The sequence below is a fragment of the Lissotriton vulgaris genome, chromosome 1_1 (assembly GCF_964263255.1).
Source record: "Lissotriton vulgaris chromosome 1_1, aLisVul1.2, whole genome shotgun sequence".
NCBI classification, from domain to species: Eukaryota; Metazoa; Chordata; class Amphibia; order Caudata; family Salamandridae; genus Lissotriton; species Lissotriton vulgaris.
In genome coordinates, this window is record NC_141685.1 from 1,847,269,552 (window position 1) to 1,847,285,627 (window position 16,076).

General features: G+C 43.8%; 1 long non-coding RNA gene across 1 annotated transcript in view; it reads left to right on the forward strand.

The window, feature by feature from the left end:
* Nucleotides 1–16,076, forward strand: part of LOC147751308 (uncharacterized) — a 99,442-nt gene that overhangs the window by 15,971 nt on the left and 67,395 nt on the right. Inside the window, exon 2 of the long non-coding RNA XR_015299972.1 lies at nucleotides 8,237–8,326. This is a non-coding gene — a long non-coding RNA (uncharacterized LOC147751308). The remainder of the gene's footprint in view (nucleotides 1–8,236; nucleotides 8,327–16,076) is intronic.

Here is a 16,076-nt window from a genome sequence, read left to right on the forward strand (position 1 = left end):
TCTGACGTTTCCTGGAAAAATTACCATGTAACACAATACCAAGCCCTGTCAGCTGAAACCCCCAAGGAATCGTGGGGCATATTATCAAGGGGGTTTATCTCCGCTTTTTTGGCTTTAAAAGCCATGAAAGCGGAGATAAAATTATCTCCCTATTACCAAGCTGTCGCTAACACCAGTTAGTGACAGCTAAAAGGAGATAGCGACCATCTTGGGCCCCGCTTTGCATGTCAGTGATACTTATCACTAATGACATGCAAAGTGGCGTGCCAAGATGTTAGCGACTGGAAACAGTCCCTAACATCGCTATCTCCTATTACCAACTTTTGGAGATATTCGCGCTAAGCGCGAATATCTCCAAAATCTAACACCTGCCCTGAGCAGTTCTTAGCCATGTTATCCAATGGGAGGTGGATAACATGGCTAAGAGCATTTGCTCGATAATACATGAATATCGCTGACTTTTCTGCGATAATAGCAAGGTTTATCTGCGATAAAAATCGCCGATGTGCGGCGATAATTTTTGTCTCTAAACAAGTTAGAGACAAAAATTATCGCTAGTTGTTCGTAATATGCCCCCGGGTTTTTGCTTGCAGAAATCGGGAGGCGGGAGACTAGCACTGAAATCAGTAGTCACACGCCTGAATCGGGAGGGTTGGCATGTCTGAATTCTCTACAGCTGGGGCCATAAACTACATCCGCAGGGGTAGGTGATAGCCTGGGACCAGCCTGGCATCTAAAATGGCTGCCGTGCACGACAAAATTGTGGCATTGGAAAAAAGGCAAGATGGCGCAGCACCTGGAAGAGATGTATCAACATATATCAGCCTCCTCAGCCACCCTCAGGAAACATAGGGGATTAGGATACGTCTCCCGCACCCCCTTATACCTAGTAATTTAATTAACGAAGCACAAAATGGCGAATTCCCGTTTCGCTACCAGTTTGCGGCCCAGTTCGCGGCCCGTGAAGCGCTTCTACCGTGAAAAATCATTTTTTTTTTTTTCCCCACGGGACCCTTTAATAACCCCAACAACATTCCTAGGGGGTCAAGAGGGTGATACCTTGCCCCCTTTCATTAAATTCCCCCTTCGTTTTTCATCTCTTCTTCTCTCTCGATCCTACCGAGAGACAAGATGGCGGCCGCTCCGGACTGTCACGCAGCAAAAAAAAAAAAGCTCACGCACAGCCGCTGGAAGAGATGTATCAACATATATCAGCCTCCTCAGCCACCCTCAGGAAACATAGGGGATTAGGATACGTCTCCCGCACCCCCTTATACCTAGTAATTTAATTAACGAAGCACAAAATGGCGAATTCCCGTTTCGCTACCAGTTTGCGGCCCAGTTCGCGGCCCGTGAAGCGCTTCTACCGTGAAACTCATTTTTTTTTTCTTTTCCCCACGGGACCCTTTAATAACCCCAACAACATTCCTAGGGGGTCAAGAGGGGGATACCTTGCCCCCTTTCATTAAATTCCCCCTTCGTTTTTCACCTCTTCTTCTCTCTCGATCCTTCCGAGAGACAAGATGGCGGCCGCTCCGGACTGTTTAGAATGTTGACAGACACCGGAGAGCCAATCAGCTTTCTGCGCGCAAAGTTCCGAAACGCGAAAAGTAAGCGGACCGGATCGCTGCCCGGAGCGCTGTTACAGATATATATCTTGATTTAAACGTTAATTTCTCAAAATCCACTGGAGCACATATATTGAGACCTAGCAAAGGCACATCGGGCTAACAGTCCCTACAATTTTGCCAAGTTTCGTGCAAATCCATTCAGCCGTTCGAGCTAAAAGTGAGTCCAACCGCCCTATGGAAAAATGAATGGGAAAAACGCGTTTTGGGACCCCCCTTTTTTCTCAGCCCCCCCTTGACGAAACCCCACCAAATTGTCAGGGGCTGCTCAGAAACAAAATGTGCCATTTTCCTGAAAATTTCAGCCGATTCCGTCCACAAACGCCAAAGTTATTAGACATAGAATTTTCAAAAATCCCATAGGGAAAAAATCCTAACTATATATACCTACTGGCGATAGCCAGTAGGTAATATATATATATATATATATATATATATATATATATATATATATATATATATATATATATATATATATATATTACCTACTGGCGGTCGCCAGTAGGTAGTTATAGTTAGGATTTTTTTCAATGCAAAATCTCAAAATTCTATTGTGAATAACTTTGGCGCCGGTTGACGAATCTGCCTGAAAATTTCCTCAAATTTGCCCCCCGAAGCTCCGGTACTTCCTTGAAAGTTTGGGGGGGATTCGTGAAGCGAGGTCGAGATAAAAGGGGGTCCCAAAACGTGTTTTCCCCATGTTAATTTCCATAGGGCGGTCGAACTCACTTTTAGCCCGAACGGCTGAATGGATTTCCACGAAACTTGGCTAAATTTTAGGGACTGGTAGCCCGATGTGCCTTTGCTATGTCTCAAGATATGTGCTCCAGTGGATTTTGAGTAATTTAGGTTAAAAAAAATATATATATCTATGGCCGCGCCCCGGTACGCGCACCAGGGAGCGCAGCGGGCGCGACACGCGAGGTGCGCACGGAAAGCTGATTGGCTCTTGGGTGTCTGTAAACATTCGAAACAGTCCGGACGGGCCGCCATCTTGTGTCTCGGTAGGATAGAGACACAAGAGGTGGAAAAAAAAAAGGGGGAAATGACCATAAGGGGGCAGGGTAGACCCCCCCTTACTCCCTAGGTTTGATGTGGGGGCTATAAAAGGGCCCCGCGGTGCAAAAAAAATTTTTTTTTTGATTTGCGCGGGGGGAGCGCCCGGTACGCGCACCGGGGAGCGGCCCATGGGGAAAGAAGAATGACATCGTTTTTAAAAAATGTAGCCTTTTTTTATAAATTGGAGGTAGTTCTAAAAAGAACTGGTTTTTTTCTTCTTTTTGTTGATTTATATTTTTTTAGTGTTTTTGGAGCATTTTGTACTTTTTTTGGCTTCTATGAACTATTTTATATTTTTTTTGTTATTTTTATGGGGAGAAACGAAAAAACAGGGAATAAAAAATGGCTCAACTGGAGCAACAACAAAAAATAGAAAAATTAGGGTTTTTTGGGGCATTTGTGTTTGTCCCCAGCAAGGACGATGAGCTTTATGCTCAGCTCACCATAGGAGATGGTCTTACCACAATGAATACATGTTATACGGAAATCACCAAACCGTGGCTGAATGCAAGGGATCGTCTCCCTTGCCTCTAGTCCCGATGGAGTGGGTTGCTTTCTTTTGGAGGTGGTGCTTGAAGATTGGGGATGGTTACTGGCCAGTTCCCTCATCTCTGCAGCAGAATAGTTCATCGGATGCCTGCGCTGCATGTGGCGAATCATGGTGTTGTTTCCAAAAGAGTATTTTTTATTAGGGTTCCCCCTTGAAAGTTCCGTGCCACAGATTAGGCAATTCCCCTTGGCAGCATTGACTTTTTTCTTGCCCTCTGGGATCGAAAAAAACTCCCATACAATGTGTGGTTTTGGCTGGTATGGGGTATTGCGTTCTTGCAGCCACCTTCTCCTCCCCTCCTCCTCTTCCTCCTCTTCCTCCTCCTCCTCTTGTTGACCACCAATGTAATCTTGTGGTGGTCCTCTTGGTGGTTGTGGTGGTGGTGCAGATGCTCCAGCTGCTGCTGCTACTGAAGCCATTTCAAAGTACAAAATATACCTCAAAGTTTGCAAAACAGGTCTTCCTCAGTCAAAGGACAAAGTCAGAATAAGGAAATAAGGTGGGGTCTTTCATCATTTGGAATAAAAAAAAGGCCTGAACCAATGAGAAGTGTTATTTTCAGGTCACAAGACCAGAGATTTCATCATTATGAATTCAAAACTGTTCTGCACCAATTAAAAGTGTTATTTTCAGGTCACATGATCGACGCGCTTACGCGGCACGCCCCCGGGCGCGCCCCGGGTCGCGTTGCGTAAGCGCGTCGGATGTTTACGTTGCGCGATCGTATTCGCTCGAGTGCTTCCGGGTGCGCTTACGCTGTGCGTATCACGTGGACGCGGCTACGCGATACGTCACGATGATGTTTTCATTCGCGGCAATAGCGCTAACTGGACGCTCTCCGGAGCGCGCCCTGGGGCGCTTCAAAAGACTACGCTTTCCGGGGCGCTCACCGGGGCGCGCCCCGGGAGCGCTCCAGGGTAAAAAAAAAAATATATATACATTTAAAAATTTGTTTTAAATACAAATAAAATATAGGATTCATTCATTTTCAAAAATATTACAATTCATAGCTATAGACATTTGCTATTAACAAAATTTTGAAATAAAAAAAACATAGGTTTGGGGCCTTATATATAGTTAGGAATTAGCATTTAAAAAACCTATGAAATTCACTGAAAAAACCATAGGTTTCACACCAGTTATAGTTAGGAATTAGCATTTTAAAAACCTATTAAATTCACTGAAAAAACCATAGGTTTCACACCAGTTATAGTTAGCTGGAAATTTTACTGACATAAAACCATTGAAATACCCACGTTATAGTTAGTTGGACTCACTATTACTTACTTGAACGCCTGCAATGCACTGCTGATGACGTCACATATTACATCACTCATGACATGGTCAGTGACATCACTCATGACATCACTGATGACACCATCCTTGTGACAGACTGACAGACCTCCTTTCAGTGTAATGTAAGCCTTGAAACACATATTCAAAAATAGAAACTAACATTTTCAAAAAAATTGAGATACCCATACCACTTACAACAACCAATTCAGTAATTCCACCATCTATATACACATCCTCTCATTCAGCAACAGTTCTATATAGTCACTCATGCATATACTCACTCATCATATATAGTGATACACATATACATCCTGTTACACACCGACAGTCATCCAAAAGTTACTCACACACATACTTACACATGCAAATAAACTATTGAACATCTATTTATTTGCATATACAACTATACACACACTAGTACATTACTTCTAAGGATCTTACACATACTTACTCTCTTAAACAATCACTTTTTTAAACACATATTTATTTAAACAGGAACTCTTTCAATCTCTCACTCTCACATATACTCACTTATATACATCAATACTCACATATACTAGATTAAAATATATGTAGTTACTCATAAAGACACTAGTGAGGCAGGCATTCACTCACTAACACACCCATATTCACACTCATCCACCCATACAGTCCTGCACATACGCAGTCTTAAAAACACATACAAACAGTGAGTCAGTCACCAACCCATGCAGTCACTTATACACAAAGTGAAACACTGATACATATATTTAAAATATTTTAAAATTACTCGCTAATATATGTATTCACTAAGATACACTTTATAAGCCAGTTAACCAATCAATATTTTATTAAAAATAAACATCCATTTACACACTTATTTAAACATTAATTCATCCATCGACCTTTACAAATACATATATAAAACATATTGATATTTCAGAAAGACACACATTCACTGGATGGTGTCATCAGTGATGTCATGAGTGATGTCACTGACCATGTCATGAGTGATGTAATATGTGACGTCATCAGCAGTGCATTGCAGGCGCGCAAGTTATAGTGATGTGAATAGGGTAGCAAAGGTCCAGGGATTTTAAGGCTTGAACAACACTTGAATAAGTAATGTTGATAGGTGGGTGGAGACACACTCGAAGCTCTGGACCTCTTGAGATTCAAATGAAGAGACAGTTTTGAAAAGTGGTGAGTGTGTTCTCCACATAAAGTTACATCAGTTTTCCAAGATTAATATCCGTTCTTTCCAGATCATAAAATGGTTGACAGAGACATTTTTGTTTGCAGTGCAGTTCCTTTATTTTTGTTTTTGTGCATAGAACAAGGACAGCCGACACGTGTTTCGCCCCCTCTTGGCGATTTGCGCCGGGGCTTTCTCAAGGCTAAGTTGGCTAAATCACGTAGACAAATGTCGTTTCCACATATTAACAGTATCCCAAGTACGAAAATATAATTCTTCAAGTTTAAAACAATTTTTGTTAGGCGAGTGCCTCTGGTCCTAAGGTTCTTCCGGCATGGCGGGTCTCGGGTTGAATCCCAGCGCAAGTTATAGTGAGTCCAACTAACTATAACGTGGGAATTTCAATGGTTTTATGTCAGTAAAATTTCCAGCTAACTATAACTGGTGTGAAACCTATGGTTTTTTCAGTGAATATATATATATATATATATATATATATATATATATATATATATACACACACACACATATATATTTATATATTAAAATAGCAATAAATGTGTTTGTTTTTTGGACGATATTAGTGTTAAACAATATTTTATTTCTGATATTTTTGTACTTAGAATTATAAGTATATGGACACAATATATTAGTAAACTATATTTTTGACATGTATTTGTGTCAAACAATATTATTTACCTCGATATTGTGTCAGTGATCCCCTAAAATGTCCCTGTGCCTAAAAATGTGGAACTAGACAGGTTTTTTCTGAAGTACTCTTATTGCCTTAGGCTATAAAAAAGTGGAAAAAAATACTTAAGTGATAGGATACTTAACTGATCGGACGCTAGTGTGTTAAATGCTAATCAGGATGGATCTAAAATGTCCTTTTATAGGGATCATTATATTTTGATGTGACAAAAATGACATTCAAACCAGTTGAGAGATTATGCTGAGTTCCTCTAGTAGTGTCGGTTATTATTGCAAAACATTTTCTTAATGCAATCACGTAAATGTGTCGTCTTTCTGTGACCTAGTCAATCCGTCTGTAAGATGTGTTCCTTTACTTCAGTAAACAGTAGACTTGGAAATAACGTAATTTATCACTAATGGGTGACAAGCACTTTAACTAAGTCTGGGATTCTGTGCTCCAAAACAGATGTTTAATATATAGCAAGGTAACTTTGTTAGCATACTAAGAAAACATGTTTTGCCTTTGGATGCAGTGCACTAATAGCTGCGCGAAGTGATGCATTTTCCATTGGCCTCGTCGTTTGCATTATACGCATTGTTAAATGCACTAGGAAAAAGTTCAGCAGCTGGAATCTTAGGAATTCTAAACAGATGCTTAAATTAATTGTATCTGTAAACATTGTGGGCTGCAAAATGTGAGAGCTAAAGAATTGTTAACAAACAATGTCTACATTTGGTGTAACCTAGGCCATTACTCCTCCTTTACACTATACATGAAATTATTCTCATTTTACTTAAGCGCAGCTTTTAGTAACCTCATCTGAGGGGTGGGGAGTGTGTCTTTACCAATAGTAATCATTACACATATAAAAGCAGGGCTCGAGTCGGGGTACCACGCGGGTGGACGGCGTCCCCCCACTTATTTTACCGGGGGACGACGTCCCCCTTGCCAAACAGCTGGACTTAACTCTGGCGTGTCTGGGACGAGATCGGAGCGCACCTTTCGTGACGTCACTTCCTGTCGTGACGCCACTTCCGGTGACAGCGTCCCCCCCACTTCTCTTTTTAGGACTCGTGCCCTGTATAAAAGGGTGACATTGTTTTGCTTTCATACCCTCCTTATTGCCTTTTATACCAGAAGTAAACACAGCTGACAAGATTAACTATGGTCTGATAGAAGCATGCCAGCTATACATGCCTGCTTGACCTTTCACACCTTAGCATTCACCTTGGCAAATACCCACGCAGCCAAAGCACCCTCTTCTGGAAGGCCACACGCCCATTCCAGGACTGCAATATCCACTACCAGGTTACTGTTTATAATTGATGTACGCACCACCCACTGTCCTGTTATTGGACCTATGGGGGATCAATTTCCGAATCCAAACTGCAGCCCTGCCTTTCATAAGGCTCTTCCCTGCCGAGAGCGTATTCTTTCTCTCTCACTGGGCTTTATAACACGATAATTGATTTGTCTGTCTCTCATTGCTATACACATCTGGATAATTCTCGTAAAGTCTTGCTGTGATCCAGCTGTTTACAACATTCCTGTCAGGATCCTCTATTATTCTTTAACTATATTGTAATGTCCCAGAGCATTTTCCGAACTGTAAATAAATCACCACGTATGTATCCCATAACCTTATTCCAAGTAGGGTGGGGACATAGTTCTAGCAAGCTAAAGACGCATCTGTGTGAGCACCTGTGCTTCAGATCAGATGGATCTCCTCAATAGATCTCAAAGCACTCCCTCTGCTGCCCCTCAAATGTCTCCTTTCATTGCTGCAGGAATCGCCGCCTGTGAGTTGAGGTAAACTATGCTTTTCTGATTTGTAGGCTGTGGAGCGTTACACGAAACTAGTAAAGACCCTCAACGGAATGATTCTGAAGAACAACATGGAGCCAAGCAGCAGATACAAACAGCTGGTAATTATATGAGGAATGTAAATGTACAATTCAGTGTTCATTCGGATGACATATGAACGCTTTTTTAGAGCCAGACCATTACTTTTGTTTAGTCCGCACATTAGAATATAAATTGAAGTTTTAGTACTGCTTTTTATGTGTTGTGAAATCATATCAGCAGGAAACTGGATTGTCAAATAAGAGGAAATAGGACTAAATCTTGATGTGATTCGTGAGCTGACTCCCACAGTTTCAAACAATCTAGCCCAAAACGTCGAAGTCAGTTTCTGTGAGGCAGCTTTGGCTTCCATTCATTCTTCAGTTTAGCACTAGAGGGTCGGCTTCTCTCCGAGAAAATAAATATACTATTTAACAGCAGCAAACAACATTAAAGTCACAATATGGGTAGACTAAGATTGACAAACCGATGTAGTGAACAAGAGTACAATGTATTCTATGAAAACATGAAGAACTGGTAAAGTGGATGTGTACAATGCAAAAAGGTAACCTCTACCCATCTACTTTGAAACTAGGTGAAATAGTCCATGAGAGGAATACCAATATTTGTTTCTACAGATACTCCTCACTTTATCAGTGGCATGCTCCATCATTGGGGTCTCATGCTGGTGCCTATATTCCAGGATAGGCTAGACCATATTCCAGAGAGTACTCCAGATATTGTGGGATGGAAATCCTAATATAAAAATACCTCAGTGACATACCAGTTTCCGTTTAATATTAGGTGCCCAAGGTATGGTTATAAAGATTGATGGGTGGTATTGGGGACTATTATCCTTAACCCCTGCGTAGTGTTGACATGCTTCAGCCTCTTATAGTGGCCTCTCTGGGTTCCAGGCATTCTGCAGGACTCCTGTATCTCCCCACTATAGGTTACTGTTGCGTCCTATCTTTAATAGTCTAGAACTTATGGATGGTCAAATATAACATAAAACATGCAGGTTTACTTAGCTGTAATTATTATGCACATAATAGTGCCTAGAAGAAAAAAGGTCATTGATAACCATAGGCTATATTTTACAAGATTGTATCAGCACAGTTGCAACAGATCTTTTTTACATTTGTTGTCACACTCTGAAAGCAACTAAACAAAACACTGCACAGAGCTTGCCATTAATGCATATTCAGGCCACTAGGTTGCCTATGCATTCATAAAGTACAGAAAAATACTCGTAAATACGTCATGCTGGCAAATTTTGTGATGCACGGCGCAGCACTAAAAAAACTAAGGGGGTGATTACAATTGCGGTGAATCCACCACCGGCAACCTGCCGGTGTTGGATTCACTGCAATCGTGCAGCCAAATCCCACCCGCCAGATTGGCGGGCTGTGTGCGTGGCGGAGGGAAAGTCTGCCACGCACAGGCACAGGCACAGGCACAGGCACAGGTCACAACAGGCAATCGTAACGATTGGCTGTCGGGCTGCTTTGCATCACTAGAATGGTGGAGGTGCCTAGCTGGCACCATCCGCCATATTATGATGCTACATCACTGCAAGCGCTTCCATGGCGGTGATATCGCCATGTAAAGGCTGGTGGGGATGTACTTTGGGGGCCCGTTGCGGGCCTCGTTTGTGCTGGGGGAGTTTGGCTTTGCAAACAGTGCGTTTTGAACGATGAGGTGGGTGCTGCAGGCAGCCGCATCCACCACAATGTTAAAGATAGACGATGCGACCACCATGGTGGCGGTTGCATTGTAATATCATGTGCTGGACCGCCTCCTTACAGGCGTCTGGTTTCAATCCCCGCAACGACTTAAGTCCGTCTGCCATCGTAATGACCCCTTAAGTCTCTCACTCTGGTAATGTTCAAGGTACTGCCTCACAAGAAAAAATGGGGCAACATGTCCTAGTAGAGACAATCTTTTCATGTGAGTAATTGAAAAACTACAGAAAAGTATGTCAGCGACCCCTCTAGTCTATAATTTCTTACTTAGCTCCCAATGATTTAGTTGGGATTTTTATTCTCACTTCTCCAAGGCTACCATGCTACAGTCACACCTAATGGGCGCCAGTATCTCTTGGATACGCAAGCAGTGTTTGTGACTGTGGGTTACTTCTGTTGCTGCAGGTCTTCTATGCATGCTGTACCCTGAGCAGCTTATGTTGGGCCAGTGTCATGTGTCATGTTTCTGGACGCAAAGGTTGGTGGGAAATGTAGTACCTTTTGCACTCATTGTTAGCACTGATTTCGTAGAGTGTGGTGGGCATTGTTATGTTATGTTGATAAATTTATAAAAGCACACATATACCTAGAGGTGTCTTGGCGCTGACTCAGCAGACACAGAGACTGAAGTGGATTCTAGTTGTTGAAAAGCCAGGTTTTCAGCAGTTTTCCAAAGATTGATAAAGAAGGACCAGCTTTGATGTTGAAGGGTAGGATATTCCAAAGTTTAGAGGCTACTGAAGCAAAGCAGCTGCCACCCCATTTCAATCTTTTGAATCAGAGGCAGGTAACCTTCAATGATCCTTTCGATCACAGGTCTCGTCTGGGTCCATACCAGGCTAGGGTTTGTTTAAGGTACTCTGGGCGAGAGTTGTGAAGGGCTTTGTAGGTAAAGCAGAGTGCCTTAAATTTAGTTCTGTTGCCTACTGATAACCAGTGGCGTCTTTTAATGGATTTGGAGACTAACTGAAATTTAGGGAGACCAAGAAGAAGTCTGGCCGCCGTGTTCTGTAAGGATTACAGTTTATTCAAATATTGCTTTTGGAGGTTTAGGTACAGCCTGTTGAAATAATCTAGCTTTGTTAGGATTAGCAAGGTGATTATTGTTTTCCCCAAGTTGGGGGGAATAAAGAAATATATTTCCTGATGATTCTGAGGGTGTTGAAACAAGAAGAAATGACTGGACTGAGTTTATGTGCCTGCTAAAATTAAGCTTGTCATGGATTATGACAACTGGGTTTTTCACTTTTTCGGACTGGTGGTGGGAGTGCTCTAATTCTTAAGGCCAACAGGTCGGGTTCCAGAATTGTGGGTTGTTTTCAGAGAGGATAACCTCGATTTTGTCAGAGTTCAATTTAAGGCAACGTTTGCCCATCCAATTGCCATTCGCCCTCATGCAGTTGTGGAGCTAGAGATTTGTGTTTTTAATATTCTTAGAGGCAGACAACACAATTCATGTGTCATCTCCAGAGGATGTGGGTGAGAATCCAAAGGACCTGATGAAAGAAGCTAATTCAGTGATGTATATGTTGAAGAGTAAGGGACTAAGTGAGGAGCCTTGCAGAACCTCAGAAGGTAAGGAGAACGGGTTGGAGGTGAAATTGTCTAGCATCACTAAGTTTGCTCTGCCCGTCAAGAAAGATCCTAGCAGAGCAAGAACTATGTTATTAATACAAAGATGTTCAAGGAGGTAGAGCAGTATAGAATTATCCAACATATCCAAGGCTGCTGATAAGTCAAGAAGAATGAGGGCCGCCGTGCCTCTCTCATCCAAGGCAGACCTTAACTCAGTGGCTTTGATCAGTGCGGTCTCTGTGCTGTGCTCAACCCTAAAACCACATGGAGTGGAATCCAATAGATGATTGGATTAATTGTGTCAGTTGAGTATTTATAATTTTTTCTACTAACTTTGCAGGAGAGGGCAGTCTTGAAATAGGACAGCAGTTTGTTAGGTTTTCTGGGTCCAAATTTGGATTTTTGAGAAGTGGAAGGATAGAGTCCTTCTTCCACATTGTGGGGAAAATTCCAGTTGCAAACATATCATCAAAGATGTTGGTCAGATAGAGAGTTATGGGTTCAGGAATCTGCGTAAGAATGAATGGGGGGGGCAAGGGTCACAAGGAGATGCAGATTTGGTAGACTAGATGAGCTTGAGGCCTTCCATTGGGGTAATGGAAGTGAATTCATCAAGGCTAATAAGGGTGCAATTAATCAAAATGTTCGACTCAAGTACAATTGGAGAGTCTTTCCTGGGATCACTAGGAGTACATGAAGTAAACAGGCAGTGAATTTGACCTACTTTGTCTCAGAAGTGATGGGCTATGTTGTCACGAAAAATTGGGCTATTTTGGGTCCCTTTTGTCTCAGGTAGTTTAGAGAACTTGCTCAGTAGCTAAAATGACTCTCTCGCAGAATTTTTGGAAGATATTATTTGGTGGGTAAAAAGATTATTCTTTTCTTTGATAAGTAGGCCTTTATATTTTGAGAGAGAAAGTTTATAGATTTCTTTTTCATGGAAGTCGTGTTTAGACCTCAATTTTTTCTCCTGCCTTCTGGATTTCTGCTTTTCAAGGCAGAGAGCCTCAGTAAAGAAATTTTTGGATGGTTTCTTCCTGCCTGGTTTGGAATTTTTAATGGGAACAGCTTTGGAGAAACAGAGCTTAGCCACTCTGAGTATTCAAGTGTGGCAAGTTTTGAGTCAGATGAAAGTGTGGGCTCAACATAAGAGAGTTTTTGCAGCAGTATAATATAGTCAGCTTTTTTCCAGACCTGGTAGGAAGTAGGGATGGTGTCCATTTTCCTGTTTTGGGTAGAAGGGGGGACATTTAATTTGAAGGTGATCGCAGTATGGTCAGACCAAGTAGGTGGAAGAAAGTCCTTAAAGGTAATAAGTCGGTTATTTGGAATGGGTGCGCTGTTGCAGGAGTTGCGGAAGTCCAACGACATTTATGGTCTCTAAAATAGCAATGGTGTCTTTGTCCTTGTGAAGCTCCAGGTGAAAATGAAAGTCAACTAGTATAGTGTAGTCACTATAGTAGGCCCGACTTCAAGGAGGATATTTATTAATTAAAGAAAACAACTTATTTGGCCTGGAGGATGGTAAATAAGTAGTCCTCTGAAGGAGAGTGATTCACACTTCAGGTTGGACATGGGGTCTAATTTTGTCTTAAAGCAGTCTTTAAAAATAAACCCTAACCCTCTATCCCTTTTTAAGGGTCTGTCGAGTCTGAAAAAAAAATACCATGGAGGGATTGCATTGATGAGGTCTGGGTTCGATGAGTCATTTGCCCACGTTTCTGTGATAAAAATTATGTCTAGCTGATAGCCCTCTATGAAGTCAGATAGATCTTGAGCATGTTTTACTAGTGAGAGGGCATTAACAAGCGCACAAAGAATTTTTAAAAGTGTCTCATGTGGACCGCTTTCAGTGTGGGTACTGGGAAAATAAGATAATGAAATTAAAAGTGAGAATTTTTACAAGAATAATGGAATAGAAAAGAACTAGAAGGATTGTCCCTCTCTAATATGGTGCTCAATGTTGGGAGCCAGAAACCGCAACACTGGAATCAGGAGCCTAAAGCACCCGCTTGCTACAAGGAAAAGAAAAGGGCACTTGGCAATGCCTACAGCGTCTGTGATGTTCTGCTGAGCCTCACCTCACAATTCTGGGGGGATTCTGGGAAGTGTAGTTCCTTGTGTGCTCATTGTCAGCACATTGTGTGTCATATGGTGCGCCTGGTCACAGTGGTCATGGGAAGATAGGTTCTTCCCATGTTACATTCCTGGTCTCTTTAATAGCACCGCAAAGAATATCTACTGAGTATAATCAGTTCTCCATATCTTACAGAGCCTTGCCTCCTTGTATGACCTGCCATTTGAAAGAGAAAGAATACAGACAAATAATCCATAGTCCTTTGACAACAGTACATTGACAAAGTTTTCGTTATCTGGCAGGGCACAGAGGAGACAGCAAATTATTTTCTTCAATGGCGTCCTACACAGAAACAGATCTTAAATTTCAGAGCAATTAAGAGTCTCGGCCTATCCATAGGACCTGTAGGAGAAGCACTATACATAAAAGCATGCAACAAACATCGAGATAGAAACAACTTGAGCACGGAGGAAGACGGCAACGGTGTAGGCTCGGCCAGCTCGGGGGACCTGGTCTTATGCCCACCGGAGCCCCCCCTCGGCAACGTGACCGGAGCAACCCCCCCCTCCTCACTGCAGCCCCAACCAAAAGCGAGCACTAAGTTCTCCACTCACCTGAGATGGGGAAGCGAGGAGAGGTGACTCAGGGCGGCAGCGGAGGGGTCCGCAGCTCCAGAGGGATCGCGAGCTGCGACAGATACGGGTCCCCCAGAAGAAGACCCCCATGAGACCAGCGGAACATCGCAGCTGAGGCGCCAACCTCGAGGAACGACGGAAGGAGAAGTGAAGTCCCCTTTACAGGCAGGCGTGGACCGCAGCGTCGGATCTGTGTCACGCTCCACTGCTCCGGGTCTGCCTGCTCCTAACATGGGCACCCGCTAGTCCCAACCAGTCAAAATACACGACACCCAAGCAAAAACAGACTAAAACGATGCCAGCTTCGGGTCGAGGTGAGCTGACCCCTGGGGCAACAAAGAGGAGCGCCCAAATAAAGAGACTCATGAATACTTCTAGCCCCAGCTCGCACTATTGTGAGGGGGCCGCCTAACCTCAAAATGGCCGCCATTCAGAGTATCTAACTCTGCTATCAAGGACACCGAGTCAGTGGTGCACTGGTACCCCACCTCAACATCTAGATGACCGGAGAGACCCCCTCGGGGCGGGTGTGACCACCCCCCAGCAGAGAGCGGGGGCGCTTTAAACAAGACACCCCCCATAATGGCCACCACTCAAAGTCAGTAACTTCTAAAGCTAGGAGACCAGGATCTAGGCTCACCAGTGCCCCCCCCAATGACAAGGGGGCCGGAGCAGCCCCCACCACTGCAAACTAGAGGGGCGCATGGAAGAAGCTGCCTGGACAAGCCCCCAACGTGGAAACACTGCTAATGACCGAGATTGCCCATGCAGAATAGACTCCCGTCGACCCAGCAACACCAGGTTAGTGGGGTCCCTCAACATGCTTCCCACCCACAACTGAAGGCTTCTCACCCCTGGATCACCAAACTTCCACTGAAAAAGGGGTCTCCAGTCCTCACCTCTAACGCCCCCACCCTCCACCCCGTCAATCAGCTTCCCCCCAGCACCACACTCTGCCTCCTTCGCACAAGTGGGCCGCACATAAGGACCCCTTGTCGCCTAGCCAATAGCCCACGCCAATAGAGAGACTTCACCACTTACTACCTCACTATACACCACGTTGAGCAGCTCACCCTCTACCCGACACAGCTCTCTCCCCCTTTCTGGTGTCAGAGGAACTCCTCCCCCTCCTACCCAGCGAAGATTCCCCCGGCCCTACAATTGGACACATATCCGTGTCCTACACCTAACTACCTGACACCCCACGGACAGAACACCTTCGCTATAACTTTCCCGCACAGACTCTCCTTCAAAGCAAAAAAACACTTTAAACACGAAGTAATCAGGCAACATCCCGAAACGCTAATTGTAGAGGCATACCACTGCCCATCTATGGGCAACATAAAATGGGCTTCAACTTCTACACTGAAAGGATCGAATCCTGGGTCACCATCTTCATCTCTCACCTCCTCGTCTCCAAAACCACCATCACAGCCCATAGCCGTAAACTAACAATCTCTCTCTTGAAACACCAGACCCTTACCGTATGCATCTCCATCACCATTTTTGAGAATGGCACCATCCTAATCCAGGCAAAAAATGAGAACCTTGAGTTCTTCGACTCCCTTTTTCCCTCACTCAAGAAGGCTTCATCCCACAGCACACACCATTCGCGGGCCTTCACCCGGGAGGCTTCCAACAATCATCAAGCCACCAGATCCCACCCGCGCACTCTCCCCGAGCCCATCCACCATCGGACCGTGACTCCACCCACCCCGCGTCCCCTTCAACTTTGACTTCTCCCCTGCCCCCCCACCCATCTCAGCCAGCCTCCCAGAGCTGAGCCTCTCTCCCAACCATA